This window comes from Geotrypetes seraphini, chromosome 1, assembly GCF_902459505.1.
Source record: "Geotrypetes seraphini chromosome 1, aGeoSer1.1, whole genome shotgun sequence".
Lineage (NCBI taxonomy): Eukaryota > Metazoa > Chordata > Amphibia > Gymnophiona > Dermophiidae > Geotrypetes > Geotrypetes seraphini.
The window spans coordinates 440325099-440345337 of record NC_047084.1 but is presented as its reverse complement, the minus strand read 5'-3'; the positions used below and the strand labels follow the sequence as shown (position 1 = coordinate 440345337).

The following is a 20239-nucleotide window of genomic DNA, read 5'->3' as shown; positions in this document are numbered from 1 at the left end:
GATATGGTATATTATGCATGACGCATTGAACTTAATGTGTGCAGTGTTTGGTAGCCAGTGAAGTCTGCTGAAATAGGGCGATATGGAGTCAATTTTTTTCAACTTGAAGATTAGCCAAATTGCTGTGTTTTGAATTACTTGTAGTTTGTCAATGAGGGTGGAATTTATACCTGTGTAAAGTGAGTTACAGTAGTCCAGTTGAGACAGTACTAGCATTTGTGTCAGTATTGCAAAGTGGTGACTATGGAAGAAGGGTCTAACCCAAAGGCAAAACAAAAGGGACTGACAAGAACTGAAGTAAAAATGCAAAGCAAAAAAAAAACTGCAGGGGAATGTACAAGCTGCAGGAATTTATTCAATAAGATCAATAAAAAATCATAAAAGCATATGTGACACAGATACTATAAATACAATAATAATATCCCAAAACTGGTCCTTGTATTCATGTGAACTGGACCCGACACGGTCCGTGTTTCAAAAAACACTTCTTCATGGGTCCTATAAAAAATGGTGTTATAGACAAATATAAATAACAAAGTGCAAATGTCATGCTGTACCAAAAATGTAAGTGATTGAAGTAAAATATAACGCCAATGGTGAATACAAAAATAATGTAAAAGAAAATGTGATGAATACAGAAACGATGTAAAGATAATGAAGAAAGAAGAGAAATGAAAAGATAATTTCCTGTGATTAAAGTGTGTAAAAAAGGGGATGATGGAGTGTCTGATGAAGGGATTAAAATATAAAAACTACCAGTAAAATATGCTCAAGTGTTTGTGAAACGCATAAAAGATGAGGGCTAGATGGAAAAATGTGCTAGGATATTATATATTGTGACCAGCCCATAGAGATAGAAGATTAAGAAAATTATATATATGTATAGAAATATGTGCCCAGATGTTGGTACGTAGTGTATCAAAAAACCAGACTGGGTTAAATAAACAAAATCTATGCAAATAAATAGATAAACCAATACATAGCATAGCTTTCAAAACTCCTGTCCCAAAAGCTATATAGAATCATGTAGAATTTACTTAAAATGGCATAGACAATTCAATTAATAATAAAAGTGCCTTCTTCCATAGTCAGATGAGTCGGAGTTGTCTCACACTATAGAAGGTTATTTTTCATAAGTTGAAGATCTGAGGTTCATAGGAGAGGGTTATAGAATACCAGTGTAACCTGCCATCATGTACCTATAGGTGCCACAGTTTCGGAAGTCATTGGCTTCCATAACTGTGAGCACCTAAATGCAGCAAATGTACTGCATTCTGCAAGCTGTACGCATAAGTGGTAACTTTGTCCATGCCCCTCCTATGCTCTACTTATGTGAATAGTCCCTTACGGTTATGCCCTTTAGATTTGTCACTTATGCACATTTACCCACAAAAGTGCTGGTATTCTAACATTCATGTGCGTAAGTGGCTCATAAATGCAGGCCCCCACTCCCCCCCCCCCCCCCCCAGTTATAGAATTATTCTGCGTGGGCATTACTTCCTTTAGATCAGAGAAGAAAACCTATGGTCATGGACTAGTAATGGAGACAGTCTTGTAAAAGGCAACATCAGTCTTATAATAGGATTCCATTAGTACCAGTATTAACTTATTTTAGAGGAACATAGGCCCGAATTCTCTAAACAGCACCGTTGTCAGTGGCTGCCTTAAAAGCGAGACCAAGTAGTAGGAACCTTTTGATTCCAATTCCTCCCATTTGGAGATCTGAGGTTAATTTATCAATCTTCCACCTGATGAAGCAGGATGTGTGAAACACGATTGGTGTCGAGGAAGAGGAAGCAATGGATTTTTGTGTTCAAGAGATTTGCACTTATACATCACATTTTTTGGAGCACAATTTGGATTGAGAGCACTTGGAAACTTCGAAACTAACCAACAGTATAGACCTTATTCATTAAGTCTCTCACACGCCCGACCGGAAGTTGATCACGGAGCATTTTCATCAAGTGCAACTTCTATACAATATATGGCCTTACAAACTTGCTTAACAGATTTATAATAATAACTATATCAATGTTTAAGGCAGGCAGGTGGGTGCGATGATGTCTTGTTCTAACATCATTAGTTGACACTACTGCTGTGTTTAGATGGTATTTTAAACTGAGCAATCATAACACAATATTTAATTTATTGTTTCACATATATTTATGTACACAGTTTTTAAAGAATAAAATTATTTTTGTTTTTTCATTGAATTCTAATATATTAATCACATGATGGTGCCATTTAGAGAATTGCTCCTCCAGCAAAGGTAAGCACCAGAAATGTAGGCCAGTGTTTTCAAGGCCTACATTTCTGGCACCTATCTTTGATGTGAATCATGCCTATGCAGGTGCGTTAAGGCGTCTAATGCCATTTCTGGCATTAGCCCTGCCTACAGTGACATTAGGCGCCGTAAAATGCCTATGTAAGCACAATGCCAGCATATGTAGGTAAAATGCCTAAGTAGGAACAATGCCAGCATAATTTTTTAGGTGCTGGTAGGCACCTTGAAAATCATTTTAAAATGGTTTTAAATAGCATTTTTCACTTAAATTAGACACAGTTAGGGCGCCTATTGCTGCAGAAGTTAAGGCACCATTTATAGAAATATGGGCCATTTCACAACAGTGTGGTCACCAGTGTGATAGTGGTAATACCCAAAGAAAGAGTGATTCGGTTTGTGAGGCAATAAAGGCAGACAATCCACAGGATTCAGACTTAGTTTTGAGGTAGGACCTAGGTAGGGTTACCATATTTTGCAAAGTAAAATCTCAGATGCATGGCTCCACCCTACCCAATTCCACTCCCAGTCCCGCCTTGTTTCACCTCCAGACCCACCCTGTTCTGCCTTCAGCCCTGCCCTTAGCCCCACCCCTACAAAGCCTCATCTTTTCATTCCCGACCTCTGGGCCACATCCGATAGGTCTCCGAGTATGCACGGATGCATGTGATGTCATCTGCGCTTGCACAGAGGCCCCCCAGATGCGGCTGGAGATCAGGATTTTCCAAAACCTGGACAAACTGTCGGGTTTTGGAAAGTCAGTCTGGGCACCCCAGACAGTCCTCTAAAAAGAGGACATATGGACATATCCGGGTTTTCCTGGATGTCTGGTAACCCTAGGCCTAGGGAAGTCTTCCACATTCAGAGCTGCCTGTAGGAGTGTTCAGCTCAAAAATTTTAGCATTTCCTGTGCCATTTCTAAGACTGTTCATTTGGTTTGGGACTTTTTGACATTTTATTGATTATGGGAGTAATATTATTAAGAGTGTATGCACTGTATTGAAAGATTGCATAGTTTTTTTAAAAAAGAGTGCACCTTTTTTGCAAATAATTCACATTCTCCATGAATAATATGCACTCTTTCAAGAGAGTGTGTACTCTTTCAGAATAGTGCACACTATTAACAACACATGACAAGGCACAACATTTTGTGCTTTTGCTATAATTTTCCTTTGAAAGCACATCCCTGACTTTCAGTGTTTGCTTTCCTTGGTCAGTTATAAAGAGAATTGTATGTGGGCAGGGATTAACCTTTTTTTTGTTTAGTTTGAAGCTATAAATTCCCAGAAAGCATCATAGATGTGCTTGACCTGAAAGTGTCTGTAACTGACTTTATATATCAGAGTTTTGCAAAATAAACATGAAATTTCAAGCATCCCAAGACATGAAGGACAGTACAAACAAAATGTTTGGCCCCAAAATAATTCTTAGATCACAGCAATTTAATGTAGGCCTGAGCTTCTTAGGTCTTCGCTGAAGATTTTCTAAGGCTTCCTACCCCCCAAAGTCTGAGTAATTTTTTAAAGGATAATTGTATTTATATGCCTATTATGCAGCTGCATGGCTCCAATTCTATAAAGAAAATTAGATACCTGCTTTCCTTTGTGGAATGCAAGCATAACAAGCCAAAAATGCAGTCACACTGACCACAGAACAGTGAACATACTTGCACCCAGATGATAACATCTTATCATCTATATCATAAATGTGACCTACTATTGCTACTATTATTTCTAGATTGCTACCAGACGTACGCAGCGCTGTACAGAGTCATGAATGAGACAGTCCCTGTTCGAAAGAGCTTACAATCAAAACAGACAAGATGCCAGGGTATGGGACACAGTGTCTAAACTCTGTCCATGCCTCACTTAGAAAGTACATGCTGTCCTATTGAAGTGCTGTTTTACAGAATAACGTGTAACTGGAATATCCGAGTTTGAAAAGTCTCCTCTCAATCGTGTTGAGCAGGAGGCAATCCGCACATGCGTGGATGCCACACAATGATGTCACACATGCGTGGATTGCCTCCTGCTCGACCAAAGCAGGCAGCAGGGGGCAGAGATAGGGCGGGACTGGGGTGGAGATGGGTGGGCCTGGGGTGAGTCTAGGGTGTCCAGATTTTACAGTTGTAAAATCTGGCAACCCTATATGAGGGCGACTCAAAAATTAAAGACAATTGTTAAATTACACGTTAATCAAAACAGAGCTAGCAAAATGCAACATATGTGCTCATACATTGCCTTATAAACAGTGTGTCCACTCACTGTGCAGTGCTCAGCCTTTAGTCGTGTGGCAGCCATGAGGTTAAGAACATGGATGCTCCATTGCAAGATTGCATCATCGAAGAACAACATGAAGTAGAGTGCTTTCTTTGAGCAGAGGCAGTGAAACCTGTGAAAATTCACCATTGGATATTGATTCAGTATGGACAGAGTACCATGAATCAACTAAAGGTTTATGAGTGAGTAAAAAGGTTTAAAGCGGGATGAACAGGTGTAACTGATGAAGGTCGTTCTGGTCATCCATCAATATCACGCACACAAGAGCATATTGACAGGGCTGCTGCCTTGATAAGAGAAGACTGATGGATAATGGTGTCTCAATTAACTGCAAATTTGGATTTAAGCTATGGATCTGCATTAGCCATAATGCATGATGACTTAGGATCCAGGAAAATCTGTACATGATGGGTTCCCAAACAACTTACTGATCTGCGCAAGCAACAGAATGTAGAGGTTTCAGCCTAGTTCCTGAGACGGTACGAAGAAGATCCGAGTATTCTGGAGAGAACTGTCACCAGCAATGACACATGGGTACATCACTACAACCCGGAGAGCACAAGACAAAGCATGATGAAGTACAGGAAACGGTGCTCACCTGGCTTCGGGAGCAACTTAGAAACTTCTTCTCTGAAGGAATGCAGAAGCTAGTTGAACAAGGAAAATACAAGAGGAAACGCAATTCTGGACCTAATTATAAATGGACTGCGAGGACCAGCACAAGATGTAGAAGTAGAAGGGACGCTGGAAAACAGCAATCACAATACGATCCGCTTCAACCTGGAAACGGGCAAAACATCGGTCCAGAACGACGGCCACGGCGCTTAACTTCCGAAAAGGGAATTACGAAGAGATGAGACACATGGTGGGGAAGAAGATTAAGAAGAGGAGAAACACTGTAAAGACGCTAGAGCAAGCTTGGTCTCTTATTAAGGATACGGTCACCGAAACTCAAAATCTATATATACCGCGTATCAACAAGAGATCAAAGAGGAAAAAGAAAAAAGAACAGGCCTGGTTCAATGTAGAGGTAAAGGAAGTGATAAGATACATAAAAAACCTCGTTTATGGAGTGGAAAAGGTAAAAAATGGACGAAAACTGGAATAAGCACAAACAACATTAACGCAGGTGCCATAAGGCGGTAAAAGCAGCCAAAAGAGACTATGAGGAAAAAATAGCCAAGGAGGCAAAAAACTTCAAGCCATTCTTTCGATATATTAAAGGGAAACGACCCGTGAAGGAAGTGATGGGACCGTTGGATGACCAAGGAATAAAGGGAGTGCTAAAAGAGGACAAAGCAATCGCAGAAAGAATGAACACATTTTTAGCGTCTGTATTTACCGAAGAGGATATAGACAGCATACCGGAACCCATCAGGCTATATGCTGATAATGAAAACGGGAAACTCACAGGGTTAACAGTCAGTCTGGAAGAGGTATGAAGGCAGATTGATAGGCTTAATAGAGATAAATCCCCGGGACCGTATGACATCCATCCGAGGGTCATCAAGGAACTGAAAGTGACCATAGCTGAACTGCTTCAACTAATAGCCAATCTGTCGATTGAATCAGGAAAGATTCCAGGGGACTGGAAGGTGGTGAATGTTACACCGATCTTCAAAAAAGGTTTGAGGGGAGACCCAGGAAACTACAGACTGGTGAGTCTGACCTCGGTACTGGGAAAGATGGTAGAGGTGCTGATAAAGGACTGCATCATTGATCACCTTGACAGACACGGTCTGATGAGGACCAGCCAGCACGGTTTCAGCAAAGGCAGATCTTGTTTGACAAACTTGCTGCACTTCTTCGAGGGAGTAAACAGGCAGATAGATAAACCCGGTTGACATTGTATATTGGGACTTTCAGAAGGCGTTCGACAAGGTTCCGCATGAACGACTACTTCAGAAAATAGCAAACCATGGAATCGAGGGTGAAATACTCACGTGGATTAAAAACTGGCTGGAGCATAGGAAACATAGAGTGGGGGTAAATGGACAATACTTGGATTGGAAGAGCATCACCAGTGGGGTGCCGTAGGACTCGGTGTTTGGACCCGTGCTCTTCAACATCTTTATAAACGATCTGGACATAGGTACGCCGAGCGAGGTGATTAAATTTGCAGATGATACGAAGTTATTCAGAGTAGTGAAGACGCAGGAGGATTGCAAAGATCTGCAATGTGACATAATCAGACTCGAGGAATGGGCATCGGCATGGCAGATGAAGTTCAACGTGGATAAGTGTAAAGTGATGCATGTCGGTAACAAAAATCTTATGCAAGAATACAGGATGTCCGGGGCGGTACTTGGAGAGGCCTCCCAGGAAAGGGACTTGGGAGTTCTGAACGACAAGTCGAAGAAGCCGTCCGCACAATGTGCGGTGGCAGCGAAAAGGGCAAACAGAATGCTAGGAATGATAAAGAAGGGGATCACGAACAGATCGGAAAAGGTTATCATATTGCTGTACCAGGTCATGGTATGCCCTCACCTGGAGTACTGCATACAGGATTGGTTGCCGTGCATGAAGAAGGACATGGTACTACTCGAAAGGGTCCAGAGAAGAGCGACTAAGATGGTTAAAGGGTTGGAGGAGCTGCCGTAGAGCGAAAGATTAGAGAAACTGGGCCTCTTCTCCCTCGAACAGAGGAGATTGAGAAGAGGCATGATCGAAACATTCAAGGTACTGAAGGGGATAGACTTAGTAGATAAGGACAGGTTGTTCACCCTCTCCAAGGTAGGGAGAATGAGAGGTCACTCTCTAAAGTTAAAAGGGGACATATTCCATACAAAACGTAAGGAAGTTCTTCTTCACCCAGAGAGTGGTGGAAAACTGTAATGCTCTTCCGGAGTCTGTCATAGGGGAAAACACCCTCCGGGGATTCAAGACAAAGGTAAACAAGTTCCAGCTGAACAAGAACGTGCACTGGTAGGGCTAGTCTCAGTTAGCGTCCTGGTCTTTGACCCGAGGGCCGCCGCGTAAGCGGACTGCTGGGCATGATGGACCACTAGTCTGAGCCTGCAGTGGCAATTCTTATGTTCTTATGTGTTGTCTTGCATGAGACTATGTGGAAAAGTGATATGTTCAATTGCTCACAGTTTCTTCTATTAAAGCCGTGAAATGGATTTTGCCTTTACTTTTCTGTTTACCGTCGTACTTTTCAGAAATGACAGCTTGTTACTTTTTGATAGCAGGTCCAGAGGAGTAGTTCAGGCTTCCAAATCTTCTGAAGTTAATACCAGACACTGCAGGTTTTAAGAAACAATTGAAAGCTCTCCTTTTCAGACAGGGCTTTCCCTTTTCATTATAACATCACTTACTATAATGCTATATTCAGTATGAAAAGGGTCTTTTATTTATATATTCTTTTTCTTAATGTCGGTACTATATACCTCAATAGAGAAAATTCTTGTGGTTGAAAGATATTGTAAATAACAAACACAAAAACTACTAGTAGAAATAAATTCTATATGGCAAATCTTTAAAGCTGTGAAGATATACAGTGAACCCTCAATTTGACAGACCTGTTATCCGGACTTCGGATTTACCGGACCTCATAATCGTCATCACGCACTTCTGGGCAAGAAGGCCGAGCATGCACACTGTCTCTCAAACAGGCCTTTCCATTTCCAGTAGCAAATTAAGACAAAGTGCAGTCATGAATAAAAAACAAAAATGCCCAAACTTGAGCTTAAAGCAAAAGTTGGATCTCATCGAGAAAGTGGAATTGGGCGTATCTGTGGTACAAGTTTGTGAGGAATATGGTCTCAAAAAAACAAACATTCGCAAAGCAAAAGAAAAGCTGAAAAAAATTTGCTTTGTCCAGCGATGTGAATTCTAATACTTGGCCGAGAAAAAAATCTTAAAATGGTACAAGAATCTTTGCTGGAAGAGATTGTGGTATGTTCAGCAATGTTCCTGCGGTGTAAATGTGTGGGAAGTAGAAATGCAATCTGCAGCAAAGACATTAGCTAAACACATGAACATTGAAATAAAAATTAGTGATGGGTGGTTGTGGAGATTTCACAAGGGACATGGAATCATGAACAAACGGACTTACGGCGAAGCATTGAGTGCGCCGACAGAAGAGATCGAACCGTTTCATAAGAAATTATTCAATCTAATAGAAGAGGAAAATTTATTGAAATGTCAGCTTTATAATGAGGATGAGACCGGTTAGCTCTGGCGTTCAATGCCAGAAATTACCCAAGTTTCTAAAACAGAAAGAACTGTTTCCAGCAGCAAATTAAGCAATGAACGAATCTCTGCCCTATCTTGTGCAAATGCTGATGGTTCTCATAAATTAGAACCACTGATTGTTGGCAAATCATGTCACCCAAGAGCGTTGAAAGACTGCATGAATAAATTACCCACAATTTACTACAATTCTAAAAAAGCTTGATTTACATCAAATATTTTTACATCATGGTTTTTTTGAACATTTTGTGCCAGAAGTTAAGAGGTTCCAAATGGAAAAGTTATCCATACCAGCAGAAAACATCAAATCACCGTTAATACTTGAAAATGTACCAGCACATCCATCTGAAAAATTTTTGTGTGGTCAGGATGGAAAAATTAAATGCATGTTTCTTCCAAAAAATACATCATCTATTTTCCAGCCTATGGACCAAGGAGTTATTTTGTCAACCAAGAGGATTTACAAGAAAAAATTTTTGTAAGAAGTTATGGTGGTGTTGGAAGACGAAACTGAAGAAAGAAACATCAGAGTGTAACGCACTTCGCAAAATCTTAAAAAAATAACATCAAATCTGCTATATATAATTTTGCAGCCACTTGGAAGGTGGTGAAGTGCGAAAAAGCGAACGGGTGGAATAAACTTCTAAATAACATCGAAAGCGAAATGCAGTTCAATGGATTTGAAGTTTAAGATTTTTACACAATGATGAAAATTGCAGGAGAACATAATACAACAGAAGAAGCTCTACTAGAATGGCTGGAAAAGATGAGGGTGATCCTGGTTATCAAATTATGTTGGAGAGTGCGATAGCTGAAGAAGTTATGAAATAAAAAATGACAGATGATGAGAGCGATGAAGAAGAGCCTACAATAAAAAGAATGAAACTGAGTCAAGTAAGAAGTCATCTAGATGACTTGGTTTCGTTTATTGTCTCGTCGTCAGAACCTGAGTTGCAACAATATTATTGTCATTTCTGAAATTTCAGAGAAGTTATAATTAATAAACAACAATGTTCCAAAAGGCAAGTGAAATTAGAAACTTTTTTCAGCCAATATGGGAATAAACGGCTAAACCTGCAATAAAGTGATTTTGATTTTTTAAAATTTGTTTTGATTTGTTTATAAATAAAAGTATACTTTTGTAACATATATTGGGCTCTTTTTATCAAGGCGCACTAAGGGGGTTAGCGTGTCGGACATTTCATCACACGCTAACCCCCGCAGCAAGCCAAAATACTAACACCTCGTCAATGGAGGCGTTAGTGACTAGCGTAGCAAGCGGTTTAACGCACGGTATTCTGCGCGTTAAACCCCTACCGCGCCTTGATAAAAGGACCCCATTGTCTTTGTCGTAGTTTATTGTGTCTTTTTGCGTCTATTTAGCATGCATTCGGATTTTCCGGACACTCGCATATAACAAACACCCCTCTCCCTGAGCAATCCATTAAATTGAAGGTTCACTGTACTTTAAAACAGTGTGGTATGCCTCAGAATATGGAGCCTTTGTACCCAATTCAGGGTTTTAACGTGAAATGCTTTCACTTGCTCCTGCTCACGTCATGGGCTACCAACCACCTCCTAACTTATACTCAAATTTACTTTAGTTTATTTTAATTTATTGTTCTTTTTAAACTTCCTTATTTTAATAAATTCTTTTAAAAATTCCTTAAAAAAGGCAGAATTTTACTCTCTCGTAATACTTCTTACACGTGTCTGAATAACACAGCGTTGAGTCTTTCGTTCAAAATCTTGTATTACCATACAGGTTATTTCAATGAGGAATCGACAGATAGTGCAAAGAAATTCAAAACACAATCTCAATTACACAAAAACGGTACTTATTTTCAAATAAGCTGTCTTTTAGGCTTCCATTTTTTGACTTTCCTTGTGCAAAGGTGGATATTTAAATTACAAATGCTAGAACCTATGGTTTAAATAAACTTTGGAATGACAGCATTTCTATTAACATTTTACCAGCTTACTGTCATCATCAGTGAAGTTTCTTGAATGCTCATAGAGTGCAATAATTAAGTATTGTTATAAGTTGGATGATTCTGCTTTTAATATGTATTATAAAAAGTTAATAACACAGTGCAGTGAAAATAAAAATTGAATGCAATCAGTTTGTAAGTCCCACAATAATAAACCAATCAGAAAGCAGAATGTAAATTAGATTGACATCAGTATGTCTTTTTTAGCGTTTGTGAAGCCATTTTTATTTATTGACTGGAATCGGCAGACGAGTAGTGCATTGCTGATGTTAAGATACCATTGCAAGCACAGCCCCGCGAAACACAGGCCGCGTGGGATTTGAGTAAATCGGAGTTTAAGAAGTTAACTTAATCAGCAACGGCTCCAGTTTAACCATTGATGGTGCATATGGAAAGTCAAAAAAATGGAAGCCTAAAAGACAGTACAGCTTCTTTGAAGATAAGTACCATTTTTTTGTAATTGAGATTATGTGTTTTGAATCTCTTTGCAGTATGTGTCGATTCCTCATTGAAATAACATTTTTGGCCATTTCTGAACACAAAAGCGTCCAAGTTCAAAATGGCCAAATCCAAACCATTTGGATGTGGGAGGGGCCAACATTGTCATGGACTGGACACACATTCTTGCCAACAGAGCAGCAGAGTACCTTATAGGGCACTGCTATGAACTTCCACATAAAGGGGTTCCAGATGTACATCTTACCATAACCTCCTTATAATGAATGGGGAGTCCTCCAAAACTTCCCCAAAATCTACCATACCCACCTATCTACCACCCCAATAGCTCTTATGGTTGCAGGTGACAGCTATAAGGCAATATAGTAGGATTTTGGTAGGCTCACAGTTTCCACCATAAATGTAGTGGTTAGAGCAGCGGTCTCAAACACGTGGCCCGCGGGCCGCATGTGGCTCTCCAGGTTTTATTTACGGCCCGCGGTCTGGAGGCATCATTCTCTTCCTTTTGGAGCAGCAGCCGGCTCGTTCGCTCAAAGCCGCGGGTTGGAGGCTCCTTGCGCTATCCACTCCTGCATCGGAAGCCTCTCTGATGTCACAACATCAGAGAGGCTTCAGACACAGGTGCGGATCTCGCAAGGAGCCGCCACCCGAGGCTTTGAACGAACGAGCCGGCCAGACACGCTGGTGCTCCAGTGGCGTACCAAGGGGGGGGGGGCGGTCTACTGTTCTCTTGCCTGCAGGGCCGACCAACTCTGGTTGCCCGACGTCAATTCTGACGTCGAGAGGACGTTCTGGCTAGCCAATCACTGCCTGGCTGCCCGGAACGTCCTTTTCAATGTTAGAATTAACATCGGGCAGCGAGAGTTGGTCGGCCCCATGCATAAGAGAAGCAGGGAGATGGCCTGTTCCCGATAGCGGCAGCAGCAGCAGCCTATTCCACGGCAGTGGTAGCATGGGGGAGGGCAGGAAGGAAGGAAGAAAGAAAGAAAGAAGGTGGGGTGGGGACAGGGAGCCAGAAAAAAAAGCAAAAATTGGGGCACGGAGGAAGGAAGAAAGAAGGAGGGGGGACAGGGAACCAGAAACAAAGCAAAAATTGGGGCACGGAATCAGAGAAAGACAGACAGAGAAAGAAAGAAAAAGTTGAGGGAGGGAATGAGTTCTGGAGGAGAGGAAGCATACAGGAGGCTGAAAGAAGAGAAGAAGTATTGGATGCACAGTCAGAAGAATAAAGTGCAACCAGAGACTGATGAAATTACCAATCAAAGGTAGGAAAATGATTTTATTTTCAATTTAGTGATTGAAATGTGCCAGTTTTGAGAAAGAAAAGATATTAACTTTAGAGTTCAAATATTTTTTATTGTTTTTAAATACAAACAATACAAACAAAAAGGATAAAATCAACAGAATAACTTCAGACAATAAACCAGTGTGTGTATACTTATGTTATCAGCTAAAGACAGATCCAATATACAGTAAATGAAAGGAGGAGAGAAACCAAGGTAATAATAATGCAAGTGCCATCAAGGGAGTCATCATAGAGAAATGCATGTCCATAGAAAGTCCATCATTGTAGTTCAGCTGTTGAACAATATTGAAGAACTGGTTCCCAAATTGTATGAAACTGGTGCAAGGAGCCCATCTTTTGTGCATAGAGAGATTCATATTTGACAATAATATTTAGAAGCGACCACCAGGCCGCATGCGATATTGCAGCAAAGTTCTTCCAGTTAGTAAATATGATCCTTAGGGCCAATAATAAAAGTGCTCTTAGTTGTAAGTTCTTAGGATCAGTATATATATGGCAATGTGCAGGAGATCCAACAATAAGCAAAGTATATGTGAATTTCTCCTTTATGTGGAGCATTTTACAAATATCTGACCATACATGGGACCAAAAAGAGTGAAGTAATGGACAATCGTATATCATATGTCGTAAAGTACCTTCATGCAACTTACAAGACCAGCACATCTTAGATTTAGAGGTGTCAAGTTTGGCTAGTTTACATGGAGTCCAATACGCTCTATTTAGCAAAAAATAAGCAGATTGGAGCATAGAGGATGAATGGAGTGCTTTACTTATCGATAGCCAAACGTTTGACCATTCACCATCCTCTAAGACTATGGAGAGTTCTCTATGCCAAACTTCCCTGGTAGGTAAATCTGGTATGTATTTATAGTTTTGAATTATTTTATACCATTTGGATGCTTCTTTGCCTGAGGATGCAATTGAGTCACAATACATAACGTAAGTAGGCAATTTTGTAGTGTAAGTAAACGTGGACATAGCCTTTTTGATGCAATGTGTTAATTGCAACCAACGAAAAAATTGAGATGGTGGTAAGTTAAATTTTCTGTGTATTTCCTCAAAAGAATACCATACTAAGCCATCATATAAGTGTGATATGCACCATATGCCCTGTGTCTGCCACATCTTCCATGATATTATTTTGTTCTGTATCTTAAGAAAAGATATTAACCTTAAATGTGAGTGCTGCAGAAAAAATAGAGTACTTGGAGGGCCGCAGAAAAAATAGTTAATGTCTTATTAAAGAAATGACAATTTTGCATGAGGTAAAACTCTTTATAGTTTATATATCTTTCCTTTTAACTGTTAAAGGAAAGTTTTATAAACTACTAGCTGATGCCCCGGCGTTGCACGGGTATTTAATTATAGCAATAACACTGTAAATGGATTCAAATAAAGATACTTTATAGTGGTGAATGAAATTATTTTTTTACAGCTTTATAAAAAGTACAATATTCAAATTATAATGTGAAATATTTGACAAAATGAATATAATACAACTAACACAAAACTTGATTATAAACAACATTTTTAGTTTCACCTCCAGGAGCAAGAACATATAAATTATTGGGTGAAGAGACCCCCAGAACATATCACCCCAGTTAGTGAGGGATCTGCATACCAAGTTTCGTTCAAATCGGTCAAGCCGTTTTAGATTTACTGTGAGAATGGCAGCTGTTTACATTTTTTCCATTGACATGAATGGGTGAAATCTGATGTTCTGTTTGTAGCTCCGCCCATGTGTGCAGGAGGGCCGTGAGACCCCCAGGACATATCACCCCAGGTAGTTGGAATTACTGTGAGAATGGCAGCTTTTTACATTTTTTCCATTGACATGAATGGGTGAAATCTGATTTTCTGTTTGTAGCTCCGCCCACGTGTGCAGGTGGGCCACGAGACCCCCAGAACATATCACCCCAGGTAGTGAGGGATCTGCATACCAAGTTTCGTTCAAATCGGTCAAGCCGTTTTTGAATAACTGTGAGAATGGCAGCGTTTTACTTTTTTTCCATTGACATGATTGGGTGAAATCTGATTTTCTGTTTGTAGCTCCGCCCACATGTGCAGGTGGGCCACGAGACCCCCAGAACATATCACCCCAGGTAGTGAGGGATCTGCATATCAAGTTTCGTTCAAATCGGTCCCACAGCTTTTTACATTTTTACCATTGACTTGAATGGGTGAAATCAGATTTTCTGTTTGTAGCTCTGCCCACGTGTGCAGGTGGGCCGCGAGACCCCCAGAACATATCACCCCAGGTAGTGAGGGATCTGCATACCAAGTTTCGTTCAAATCGGTCCCACAGCTTTTTACATTTTTTCCATTGACTTGAATGGGTGAAATCTGATTTTCTGTTTGTAGCTCCGCCCACGTGTGCAGGTGGGCCACGAGACCCCTAGAACATATCACCCCAGGTAGTGAGGGATCTGCATACCAATTTGCGTTCAAATCGGTCCCACAGCTTTTTACATTTTTTCCATTGACTTGAATGGGTGAAATCTGATTTTCTGTTTGTAGCTCCGCCCACGTGTGCAGGTGGGCCGCGAGACCCCCAGAACATATCACCCCAGGTAGTGAGGGATCTGCATACCAAGTTTCGTTCAAATCGGGCAAGCCGTTTTTGCGTTGGCAGCTTTTTACATTTTTTCCATTGACATGAATGGGTGAAATCTGATTTTCTGTTTGTAGCTCCGCCCACGTGTGCAGGTGGGCCACGAGACCCCCAGAACATATCATCCCAGATAGTGAGGGATCTGCATACCAAGTTTTGTTCAAATCGGTCAAGCCGTTTTTGCGTGATCGCGGCACTTACACACATACACACACACATACACACCTCCGATTTTATATATATAGATAGATAAAGAGTTTTACCTCATGCAAAATTGTCATTTCTTTAATAAGGCATTAACTATTTTTTTCTGTGGCCCTCCAAGTACCTACAAATCCAAAATGTGGCCCCGCAAAGGGTTTGAGTTTGAGACCACTGGGTTAGAGTATCTTAAGGGCCTAGGTCCTCTTCTCTATGGTTCACTAGCCAACCCACCAGGATAGTTAAAATACTTTTGTGATGCTGTACTAGGATTTCACATACCAGGTGCTGCTGTTCTAGAGACAGGTATGTACTATTTCATTCAGATATTTGGTGGGTAAGAGAGGGTCAGTGACCACTAGGGGAATGAGGGAGGGGAGGTGTTATTACTTAATCCTTCCATTGGACATCTGTCAGTTTGGGTACCTTTTTAGCACTTAGATGCTTTTAAAACAGGTTTAGCTCTGGGCGTCTATGTTCTGTCCTGGATGTCTTGTGAAAGGTTTGATTATCACCACAAGACATCCAAGTGCCTAGCATGCCCAAAGCCTGTGTATAACATGCCTGCAACACGCCCCCTGGAACTCTGGATGCACAGTAGCTAGGAAACCGAGCAAGATGTCCAGAAAGTCAGTTTCAAAAATCAGCACTTGGACATTCTGGCGAGAAATTCGCCCAATTGCCAGTTTATGCCATTTTTTTTGGACATCTTAGTGTTTTGAAAATGAGTTCCTAAAGAAAAATGAATCAATCATAAATAAACCCTATGCACACTTATGCACTTCTAACGCCGTGACCCCTGCCTCCGTGATCCATAGCTCTGTGGCAGAGACATGGTAGTACAGTGTGCGGCGTGTTCAGTGTATGCACGTGTGGCGGTTTGCAGCGTGTGTGGCACTTTCCTGAACTTCCTCCACCTGGAGCCTGCGGCGGTTTGTATGCCACGTTTTCCCTGAGTCGGACCTTGCCAAAACGAAGAGAAATGTTGTACAGGGAAGTAGAAGGTGAGGGAATGTTGCTGATACTGCACAGGGAAGGGTGGGAGGGAAATGCTGCTGATACTGCTGCACAGGGAAGTGGAGGGGGAGAGGGAAAGGGGGCCATGGAGCAAACTTGCTATGCTTTGGGGGGAGGAGTGTGCTGGGGGGCAGGCAGCAATCTTGGTTTGCTCTGGGGGGGAGACATAAGGGGGCCACGGAGAGAGACAGAAAGAAATGCAGGCAGGCATGGCGCCACAGAAAGAGACAAGCAGGCAGTGCACGAGAACGAAAGACAGGCAAACAGAAAGACAGCGGGCAGGGAGAGAGACAGAAAGCAAGAAAGACAGACAGACAGGTGGCAAAGGAGAGAGAGACAAAGAAAAAAATACAGACAAACAGCGGCCATGGAGAGAGAGGCAAATAAAAAAGACAGACAGACAGCGGGCACGGGAGAAAGACAGAAAGAAACATAGAAACATAGAAATTGACAGCAGAAAAGAGCCATAGCCCATCGAGTCTGCCCATACCAATGACCCACTCCCTGATTCTTACTCCCCTATAGATCCCACATGAATATCCCATTTTCTCTTAAAATCTGACACGCTGCTGGCCTCAATCACCCGCTGAGGCAGCTCGTTCCAATGATCGACCACCCTTTTGGTGAAGAAGTACTTCCTAGCATCACCTTGAAATTTCCCTCCCCTGATTTTCAGCGAGTGTCCTCTGGTTACCGAGGGCCCTGTAAGACTGAAGATATCATCTTTCACCTCTATACGCCCCGTGATATACTTAAAGGTCTCAATCATGTCCCCCCTCTCTCTTCGCTCCTCCAGTGAGTACATCCGCAGTTTTTTTAACCTTTCTTCATACGTGAGATCCCTGAGCCCCAAGACCATCCTGGTAGCCATTCGCTGAACCGACTCAATTCTCAACACATCTTTTCGGTAGTGTGGTCTCCAGAATTGAACACAATACTCGAGATGAGGTCTCACCATGGATCTGTACAGTGGCATTATGACTTCAGGTTTTCTGCTGACAAAACCCCTATGGATACAGCCCATCATTTGTCTTGCCTTGGACGAAGCCTTCTCTACTTGATTGGCAGCCTTCATATCATCGCTAATGATCACTCCTAAATCACGTTCCACCGTGGTCCTGGACAAGGTTTCACCATTTAGTGTGTAAGTTCTGTGTGGATTTTTTTTGCCTAGGTGCATTACTTTACATTTTTTAGCATTGAAGCCTAGCTGCCAAGTTGATGACCACTGTTCCAGCTGTCTTAGGTCCTGCGTCATAAAGTCAGGCACACTGCTTTTGCCAACTATGTTGCATAGTTTGGCATCGTCGGCAAACAGTGATACTTTTCCTCTAAGCCCTTGGGTCAAATCTCCTATGAATAAATTGAATAGAATTGGCCCTAAGACGGAGCCCTGAGGTACTCCACTCATCACTGCTGACGTTTTGGAGGGGGTACCGTTTACCATCACCCTTTGAAGCCTACCATCTAGCCAATCCCTTACCCATGTAGTGAATGTATCCCCTAATCCCATCGATTTTAGTTTGTTCAATAGCCTGCGGTGTGGGACGCTATCAAAAGCTTTGCTGAAGTCCAAATATATCACGTCCAGGGACTCACCGGCATCCAGATGACTGGTCACCCAATCAAAGAAGTCAATCAGATTAGATTGGCAGGACCTTCCCCTGGTAAATCCGTGTTGATGTGGATCACGTAAATTTTCTTCGTCTAGAATTTTGTCAAGTTCCTGTTTGATCAGTGTTTCCATGAATTTGCACACTATGGATGTAAGACTCACCGGTCTGTAATTTCCTGTCTCTGTTCTGCAGCCCTTTTTGTGGAGTGGAATTATGGAAAAGGGGCAGGGAGAGAGAAAAAAAGACAGACATACAAAAAGAAAGAAATTAAATAAAGAAATGTAGGGAAAGGGTGCTGCTGGACAGGGGGGAGATAAAAGTAAGGGAGAAGGGCTGCTAGCACTCATTAATGTAACGGGCTTAAAAACTAGTAAATAAATAACAAACAAACCAAATGATTACACGCATTTTATAGAATTACCCCCTCTGTGTCTATGTGAACAAGAGCTATAGATTATCTTAGTTCTGCCTGTCAGTTGTTGCAGTTGTTTTACCATTTTCCTTTCGCTGGAAAAGATTATGTTCTACGTTAATACCCTTCAAGTATTTGAACATCTAAATCATATCTTCCCTGTCTTTCCTTTCTTCTAGGGTATACATATTCAGGGCTTCCAGTCTCTCCTCATACGTCTTCTGGCGCAAGCCTCCTATCATTTTCATCGCCCTCCTCTGGACCATTTCAAGTCTTCTTATGTCCTTCGCCAGATACGGTCTCCAAAACTGAACACAATACTCCAAGTGGGGCCTTACCAATGACCTGTACAGGGGCATCAACACCTTCTTCCTTCTACTGGCTACGCCTCTCTTTATACAGCCCAGCATCCTTCTGGCAGCAGCCACAGCCTTGTCACACTGTTTTTTCGCCTTTAAATCTTCGGACACTATCACCCCAAGGTCCCTCTCCCCGTCCGTGCATATCAGCTTCTCTCCTCCCAGCATATACGGTTCCTTCCTATTATTAATCCCCAAATGCATTACTCTGCATTTCTTTGAATTGAATTTTAGTTGCCAGGCATTAGACCATTCCTCTAACTTTTGGAGATCATTTTTCATATTTTCCACTCCCTCTTCGGTGTCTACTCTGTTACAAATCTTGGTATCATCTGTAAAAAGGCACACTTTTCCTTCTAACCTTTCAGCAATGTCACTCACAAACATATTGAACAGGATTGGCCCCAGCACCGGACCCTGAGGGACTCCACTACTCACCTTTCCTTCCTCCAAGTGACTTCCATTAACCACCACCCTCTGGCGTCTGTCCGACAGCTAGTTTCTAACTCAGTTCACCACTTTGGGTCCTAACTTCAGCCCTTCAAGTTTGTTCAACAGCCTCCTATGAGGAACTGAATCAAAGGCTTTGCTGAAATCTAAGTAAATTACATCTAGCATATGTCCTCGATCCAGCTCTCTGGTCACCCAATCAAAAAATTTAATCAGGTTCGTTTGGCACTATTTACCTTTTGTAAAGCCATGTTGCCTCGGATCCTGTAACCCAAAGTCTCCCTCCGGGAACTGGCAACTCTCTGCTTAAGCTAAATCCTTTTACTAGGTCTTTTATTTAGGTGTCAGAGTCCAATCTATCAGTACCTTTACTTTGGTTGGTACATGTAGTTAAACAGAAAGTCGTTAACCAGGGTATGGATAGCTACTAGACAGGGACTCTCAAGGCTTGTGTATTAGACAAGAACAAGATGAGAACTAAAATAAGTCTCTGTACCAACAAGGAGGTATTGATGCCCCTGTATAAGACTCTGGTGAGACCTCATTTAGAGTATTGTAAACCGCACCATCAAAAAAATATAAAAAGGATGGAGTTGGTCCAGAGGAAGGCTACTAAAATGGCCTGTGGTCTTCATCATAAAGCATATGAGGACAGATTTAAAGATCTCAATATTTATATTTTAGAGGAAAGGCAGGAAAAGCAAGATATGATAGGGACGTTTAAATACCTACCTATACATGGTGTAAATTTGTATGAGTCAAGTCTCTTCATTTCAAAGAAGTTAAGAGGTGATAGGCAGGAGTAATGTAAGGAAATACATTTCTACAGAAAGGGTGGTAGATACGTGGAACAATCTCCTGGAAGAAATGGTGGAGACAGAGACTGTGTCTGAATTAAAAAAGGTGTGGGATAGGCACGAGGGATCTCTTAGAGAGATGAAGAGATAATGGTTACTGTGGATGGGCAGACTAGATGGGCCATTTGACCTTTATCTGCCATCATGTTTCTATGTAACACGGCATATCATGATAGCAGTTGGTGTATCACCTGTTGTGAAAACCATGA

At 41.5% G+C, this 20239-nt stretch overlaps 1 protein-coding gene across 5 annotated transcripts in view; it reads right to left on the bottom strand.

The window, feature by feature from the left end:
• Positions 1 to 20239, bottom strand: part of LINGO2 (leucine rich repeat and Ig domain containing 2) — a 2394831-nt gene that overhangs the window by 704228 nt on the left and 1670364 nt on the right. The gene's annotated exons all lie outside the window — the stretch shown is intronic.